General features: G+C 32.6%; 1 long non-coding RNA gene across 1 annotated transcript; it reads left to right on the forward strand.

Annotated features, from left to right (window-relative positions):
* Positions 1-6,695: 6,695 nt before the first annotated feature.
* Positions 6,696-8,632, forward strand: LOC137655113 (uncharacterized). Its single transcript, XR_011046818.1, has 3 exons — positions 6,696-6,825; positions 7,180-7,352; positions 7,933-8,632. It is a non-coding gene; the product is annotated as an uncharacterized lncRNA (long non-coding RNA).
* The last annotated feature ends 227 nt before the right edge of the window (positions 8,633-8,859 follow it).

Here is an 8,859-nt window from a genome sequence, read left to right on the forward strand (position 1 = left end):
AATCAGCTTATATATCAGTTTAGTGACATCGGTGTTACTGTGTGGACGTGAGTTGTGGTATGTCATTGAAACAATATCCAACACATTTTGTTGATTTCAGAACAAAGCCCTCAGAAGAATATTGGGAATGAAATGTCAGGATAAGAAATGAAAATATAAGAGAGATTACCCGAGGGCCGTATGCGAATGAGATCATGGTGAGAGGTAGTTGGAGATGGTTTGGTCATGTTCTTTGCACTCCCCAAAAGAGATTAGTTTACCAAACTTTTAATTAGGCCCCACAAGGCACTAAAAGAGTTGCAAGACCCAGACTTCTATGGCTGAGGACTAAGAAGCAGTAGGAGATGATGAATGGAGGAGTATTGATTTAAAAGCTCAAGATAGAGATGACTGGAGAAATCTAACCGAGGCCCTTTGCGTCAATAGGCAAAGGTGGAGATGATGATGATGTTCAATGGAATAAACCACACTACAAAATGAAGCTCTAAATTTCCATCAGCCATCTGATCAATACCAGGACTCAGTTGTTACACGTGATTGTATATTGGACTCTTGAAGGTCATCATACCGGTTAGAGACTTGCATCGTATTGTTTCCATTAACCTTTGCTATCATAGGTCCTTTGCTGTTGTTATTTTTGTTATTGTTGTCAAGTCTGTTATATTAATTGATTGCCTTACGATAAATACACACAATTCTCGAAATCATTCAATTGGAAGAATAGCTTTTCAAATTAGAGAGACATGATAACTTTCTCTCTCTCTCTCTCTCTCTCTCTCTCTCTCTCTCTCTCTCTCTCTCTCTCTCTCAGGCAAAGCTTCAACCATAATTCACTTCCTTGAAAAGCAATATGCTTTCCTTACCTTCACTATTGTGCTAATGGTTTTAATTCTGTTTTTGCAATGTAATATATTCTAAGTTGAAATAAATTCTTGTGTCTTTTCATGTTTAGTGTTGGATCTTGAAATTTGTGGACGCTAGTTTAAGAAAGAGTTTAAAAATATATCTTTTTTTATTTTTCCTCTTTATCTACCCCATATAAACCGTGAGATAATGATTCGTATGAGATGGTGATCTATGACTTTATATATTTATATATCTTTTCAGTATAATATATATAGCAATAATTGTCAAATTAATATCACATTACAATTCCAGTTACTCACTTATCTAATAGATAAAGAATGATAGTATTAAACTTCTCTCAAAAATCAACCGAAGAGATATTTTGAAATATGTCTTTTCTGGATGATTGATGAAGTGGGTACGTAATGATAAAAAAGTTAAAGCTGATACCACTCATACTATCACATCAAATATTGTAAATTCTACATTTCTTTTGCAATTGATATATTACATATTTTCCTATGTTATTGCTAATTTTCTAACTGTCTTTAATTATAAGCGATAAATGTTTGATCTACCCGGCTGATGTTCTGGTGAGCATCTATTCTGATGGAACTGGAACTGAAACCAGATACCTTTAACCTTTATTAAAAGTAAAACATTTACTCTTATATACATAAAAAATAATTCAGAGCTAAGTTTTACAGCTTCTGAAATGTGAATATAGTTTGATTATATACATCATTAGAGAAAATAGCTCATCATATTCCTAAGTATTAAATGATAAAGAAAGCAATCAGAAAACTATTTACGTGTATGATAAGGGGAAACGTACTGTAGCTTACTTATAATATAGATATTGACTAGGGAAAAGTATTTCAAATTGCTTTTCCAAACACATACGTCTTACTTGCAATAACAATACCAACATGATATCACATTAATCAATAAAGTAAGCTTTTGATAATAACTAATTTTGCTGAGATATTCTAATTCAACGTTGTGTTTTTCTCGGTTGCTGGCCGCTCGAAATTTATAGTTCGGGAGTGCCCCTCTCATTTCCATGGCTCTCAGTTCCAGTTTCCTTTTGGATGTAAACAATGGGTTTGTGTTCCGTCTGGGCTATAAATCCTATCCATGCATATACGGATGGAATCTTTATACTTTCAATACAATTCCTTAACATTCAATAGTGCACCAAGTCTCAATGCTTCATAAGGGGCCTTCTTAAGAGACCACAAGACCTTAGTAACGTCTCAGGGCTGTAGTCTCACCTATATCGGAGGGTAGACTTGTTCAAGACTCCGTATGGGTGTAGTAAGCTCCACCAAGGAGGAAGTATCAACTCATTTTAGCTTAAGAGTTTTTGAAGGCTAAGTCTGTCCTATTCTTTCCACATTCCTCTCTGTCCTCATACACCTGACAACATTGAGATTACCAATCAATTCTTCTTCTCTCAAGGAGTTAATTACGGCACTATAATTGTTCAGTGGCTACTTTCCTCTTAGTGAGGGTAGAAGAGACTCTTTAGCTATGGTAAGCAGCTCTTCCAGGAGAAGTCTTGGGTAGTGCCATAACCTCTGTACCATGGTCTTCCACTGTTTTGAGGTCGAGTACTCTTGCCTGATGGTATACTTGGGCACACTGTCCTTTCTTATTTCTCTTCCTCTTTTTATTTTTTATTTTAATCGTTTATATGTGCAAGATATATTTTGATATTGTTACTGTTCTTAAAATATTTCATTTTAATTGTTCTCTACTTCACTTGTAGTTTATTTTCATCCTTATTTCCTTTCATCACTGGGTTATTTTTCCCTGAATGGAACCTTTGTGCTTATGGAATCCATCGTTTTCAATTAGAGTCATAGTTTAGCTAATAATAATGATAATAATAACACAACGCATTCACATTTCGAAATGATGGCCGTTTACGCCATTTAGAGTAGATACCGTGTAATCTCATTTTCTTTAACTTCTAGCCTATATAAAAAAAAGAAAACGGTCAATCTTGGCATCACAGATTTTAGATGGGTAACAATAGCAATTTATACTGGAAACATAATTATATTTCTATAACTCCAGAGTCTTTATAAAGATGCATATTAATTGAATAATGTTTATGTATTGAGTATGATGAGCTCAATTTATATGCTACAGAGTATATTGTTGTGTTCTTGTATTCGAAAATCGTTCTCCAAACATACCTCAAATCAAAATACCACCCTTAAAATCATTATGGCTTTCCGAGATCTACTGTATCATGGCTCCTGTGATGTTTTATTCTAAGCAGTGTAAATTATTCCTCCAAGTTAGATATCAATGTATCTTTTTTACTTCAACCCTAGCCTCGATAAATTTTGTGACTAAATGTGTGTTCTTTAAACATGGATAAATTTACATAAGGTATAGGGAGCTCTTCTAGGAGAAGGACACTCCAAAATCAAACCATTGTTCTGTAGTCTTGGGTAGTGCCATAGCCTCTGTACCATGGTCTTCCACTGTCTTGGGTTAGAGTTCCTTTGCTTGAGGGTACACTCAGGCACACTATTCTGTCTAACTTCTCTTCCTCTTGTTTTGTTAAACCTTTTATAGTTTATATGGGAAATATTTATTTATTATAATGTTGTTCCTGTCCTTAAAATATTTAATTTTTCCTTGTTTCCTTTCCTCACTGGGCCATTTTCTCTGTTGGGGCCCCTAGGCTTATAGCATCCTGCTTTTCCAACTAGGGTTGTAGCTTAGCATTTAATAATAATAATAATAATAATAATAATAATAATAATGATAATAATGATAATAATAATAATATGCAATTTAAACATTATAGTTTCATGTTGCCTGTGGAATTCATTTTTGCAGACCATATATTAACTCAGATCATGAGTCTGTGAGTATAACAGTTAAAAATTCACAAAAATAGAAATAGTCTATATTGGAGATAACAAAGATAAGAGCAGTTACCAATGCATATTTACCGATAGCCTACTCTTCGTTGAGGGTACACTTGGACATACTGTTCTATCTTATTTTTCTTCTTCTTATTTCTTTGAAGTTTCCATAGTTTATATGTGAGAGATCTATTTAATGTTGATACTGTTCTTGAAATATTTCCTTTTAATTATTCTTAGTCACTGCTTCTCTTGTAGTTTATTTATTTCGTTATTTCCTTTTCTCACTGGGCTATTTTTCCTTAGGCTTATATCATCTTGCTGTTCTAAGTAGGTTTGTAGTTTAGAAAGAAATAATAATAATAATAATAATAATAATAATAATAATAATAATAATAATAATAATAATGGTTGGCTAGAAAGTTTCTGGATAATGTAATGGCAAGAGAAGATCACCTATATTAGCAATGACATTAATTAACCCATTTAATCATCTATATAGTTTTAAAATAGGCTCTAGAGTTATCTGAATATAGATCTGCTAGTGATTTTAGCCTTCTAGATTTCGCCAGTCATCTCTATCTTGAGCTTCTAAATCAATACTTCTCCATTCATCATCTCCTACTGCTTCATAGTCCTCAGCCATGTAAGTCTGGGTCAGCCTCCTCTTTTAGTGCCTTGTGGGGCCCAATTAAAAGTTTGGTAAACTAATCTCTTTTAGAGAGTGCAAAGAACATGACCAAACCATCTCCATCTACCCCTCACCATGATCTCATTCCTATATGGCACTCGGGTAATCTCTTATATTTTCATTTTTTATCCTGACATTTCATTCCTAATATTCTTCTGAGGGCTTTGTCCTCAAATCTACAAAATCTGTAGAGGTTGTCTGAATATAGATATGCTTGTGATTTTAGCCTCCTAGAAGCATTGTTAATGTTGTAGAGGCTGGAAGGTAAGGTACATAAAATAAGGCCGAATGCAGTTAGTATTAGGCCTATACAAAATATAAAAATACGATGTAAAGCATAACTCTACATTGAAAGTATTAGCATCATTTCATAATTTGTTTTTCTTTATCTTTTATTATAAAAATACAACTATATTTCATTAATTTACATTCATTTCTGGATTATTCTTATCAAACTACAGATGCGAGTAAGTGCTTGATAAATATATATAAAAATTAATATAATAATAATCTATTAATAAAGATTATACAATATACAATTAGCTCATATGAGTTATATTTTCATCATAAAGTTTATTGTACAAAAGTCGTTAACCTATAAATACCAATGTTACACTTTCAAGTACACATCTCTTACTTCGTGCTTCATAGTCCTCAGCCATGTAGGCCTGGTTCTTCATAGACATTGGATATAGCTGTCAGGCAAAATGCTAAATCAATTATCACTCCGATGTGCTAAAAACACGTTTTAAATTCTACTATAAAACGAGCTATGATAATTGAGTTTCATTAGAATTCATTGATTGAACCTTTACCTTAAATATATTTGTATTCGATTATAGATAGCATGATGCACCAATCCGAATATCCCCATATACATATGCACACACACGTGTGTGATCAACACAAGAACACACACACTACCTCACACACATGTTTTCCAAATTTCCAAATATTGTACCAAATTTTCACCACCATAACCTTTATATTAAAGTGTAACTCCAAAAATCAATGCAGTCCTGAAGAAAGGTCCCGAAGTGATCCGAAACACGTGTCGACACCGAACAATAAATGAAGGAAAGTCAATGTATTTCTGTGGTCATCTTGAAATCTATCTGCAGGACGATCTGTCCGAGGGGAAGCCGTCTTCGATTTTTAGTCTCAGCTGAGACGTTGTCTATTCTTTATATATATATATATATATATATATATATATATATATATATATATATATATATATATATATATATATGTGTGTGTGTGTGTGTGTGTGTGTGTGTGTGTGTGTGTGTGTGTGTGTGTGTGCTGGTCATCTTTTCTTACCCCTAATCCCCATTTTAAAATTGCTGGATCTTGGTTTGATTGAAAGCTGTTGAGAAAAATTTTAAACTCTCATATACTTCCGAAGGTTGTTTGACAACGACACCCCCCCCCGTATCTCTCTCTCTCTCTCTCTCTCTCTCTCTCTCTCTCTCTCTCTCTCTCTCTCTCTCTCTCTACGTACGTATTATTTTGCCAAAGATTACAGAATCACTCAGAATCCATATACAACTAAAACACATTCTACGTAATCAGAGAATACGTGAATAAAATAATCTGGTCAACTAAACTACTATTGGAATATAAATTTCAAGATCAAGAAATCTGTGAAAGGAAAAAGTCCAGCGTTATCTCTCTCTCTCTCTCTCTCTCTCTCTCTCTCTCTCTCTCTCTCTCTCTCTCTCTCTCTCTCTCTCTGTATATATATATATATATATATATATATATATATATATATATATATATATATATATATATATATATATATATATATATATATATGTGTGTGTGTGTGTGTGTGTGTGAGTGTGTGTGTGCATCTCTCTCTCTCTCTCTCTCTCTCTCTCTCTCTCTCTCTCTCTCTCTCTCTCTCTCTATATATATATATATATATATATATATATATATATATATATATATATATATATATATATATATATATATATATGTGTGTGTGTGTGTGTGTGTGTGTGTGTATATATATATTTATATATCATATATGTATATATATATAATATATACATATATATGATTTACATTAAACATACGCCTCTCATTCCACATATACGTAATACAACCAGACAGTCGAACTACCGGTAAAGCGAAAGCAAAGTAGTTATAAGAAGAAAGTAGTTGATTCTGTAATAATAGCTCTTATTCTCGCGCGCCGTAAAGTTGTCTTTCAAGAAATGGACCAAGCGAGTGATATTTATGTTGTTATAGGTACTGCTTTCCTCTGTTTAGAGTCCTTGGCTTAGCATAGCGAAGTTTTTCTCAAGCTACCTTGTCGTTACCTCAATCAGTTGGGTGTGCGACGGTTATTGGCGATATACAAGATTGCTCGAGGGTTGCTTATACTTGGTAAGTAAAGAATGTCGTTTCATCCTCTTTCTGTTGTGTAAGTTTCTTATGTTTTTATATGATTTTGTGTTTATTGGTGGGCTGGTTATATGCAATATCTATATGTATTCTCTAAATTTATTTTAAGAGTCCACGTGTTAACTTGCCAGTATGTTATTTCTATGTATTATGACTGGTTTTGTAAATACCGGTGTCTTAACATACCGGTTTAAAGTTATTCTGTATACTGAATGTATTTTTCTATTACTTATGATAAACCAATGTCTTCAACATACCGGTTTTAAAGTTATTCTGTGGAATCTATATTTTTTTTCCTATTACTTATGTAATAACCATCTTTATTTGTATTTTCAGGAATTAGTGAGGATTGAATACCTGCATTTCAAGCTTTTAACCTGATTAGGTTCTACCTTGATACATCTGGCGTTACCTGAATTGCCTTCACGGACAGACCCACATCGCTAAATACCCACTCACTTTGGACAACGCTGGACCCTGGTGATGTATTTTTCAGTCTGAACTAAAAGGTGAGCAATAATTTAAATTTTATTTATTCTTTAAAATTCTTCAAAGCAAGCCAGTCCTCCCCGATTGGGGGCGGCGCCCCGAATCGTGGGAGGACGTTCCCTATAGCGCACGGTAGACCTTAAAATAAAGGTCTACCGTGCGCTATAGGGAGGCTTGCTTTTAAACCCTTTAGTTTTAAGTTTCGGTAAGTGTTCAACTTTGTACTTTATTTAGGTTCTGCAGTCTACTGAAAGCCTGTTATTTTGTTTTTAGATTTATAAAGTTATGCACTTTGATTAAATGTTAATCGCAATTAAATTTTAATCACAATTAAATGTCAATCACAATAATTAAATACAATAAGTTCTTCTTCGTTATTTTTTATTGAAAGTTAAACTTATTTCTAATTTAAAGTATCATATTTAGTATCTAATTTAAAGTATCATATTTAGTAAAGTATTTAAATGTAAAATATATGTATGCACTGGTAAATTTTATAACATGGTTGCTATTCAATTTTACAGGCCTAGATAAGTCATTTATGTAGGGATGCCATACATTTCCTAGAAAAAATTCTAATAACTTTAATTTTTTTCTCAGATTGGATGGTGCGACTTCAGGCTAAAATGGCTTTAAGACTAGATTCAAAGTATCTTTAACATCGATTTCTACCCATGACGGTCTAGTTTGGTTAAGGATTTACTGGAAAACTTTGTAAGAGATGTTCGTTGAAAACTTGGGTTTCTACCCATGACGGACTGGTTTGGCTGGAGATTGTTACTGGAATACTTGGTAGAGATGTTCCATGAAAACCTGAATTGAAAGTCTAGCTGAATTTTGAATAATAATGTCCATCTAATATTCGAAAATAGTTTTTGCACTGGGAGATTGGACGAGCTATAATTAAAGCTAACTTAAGATAGGTTACTGGTAAGTTATAACTGAAAAAAATTGTATTTGGATATTTCTATGGTGGAATTACTATAAGATTGTAATTAACACTTGGTTGTTTTAACAAATGATTAGTGAAGATTTTGCCAAAATGTTTAGTAATCCTGGCAGATGAAATCCTGACAGAAGCTAATTCTGGGTGATTTAGGTTTATGAATTCATGGTTGTTTGAACAAAGTTAATTCTTTTTTTTTTTGTTGGCTTTGTAAATTGCTCATTGGAAAATAACTTAAGGTTTTCCGTTAATTCTAAATTTTTTAAAGTGTTCTAAATTCATGGTCTGATATGTTTTCCTTTTCATGAAGGTATAATTGTATGTCTCAAAATAAATTCCTATCTTTACTACTTAGTGGGTGTCCAATTTGCTTGGTTTATGACCTATTACTTTAATGTTTAAAAATGAATGGTTTAAAATTAATGGTTAATTTTTTTTTTTTTTTTTTTAGTAATGAAATTCATTTATTAAGCCAATAAAGTTATTACTGAAAGATTTAATATTTAAAGTTGAGTAGTATATTTTATTTTGGTCTACAGGTTTGGAATTGAACTAATTAATTTGAAAATTTTAAGCTAAAA

Source organism: Palaemon carinicauda, chromosome 16, assembly GCF_036898095.1.
Source record: "Palaemon carinicauda isolate YSFRI2023 chromosome 16, ASM3689809v2, whole genome shotgun sequence".
NCBI lineage: Eukaryota > Metazoa > Arthropoda > Malacostraca > Decapoda > Palaemonidae > Palaemon > Palaemon carinicauda.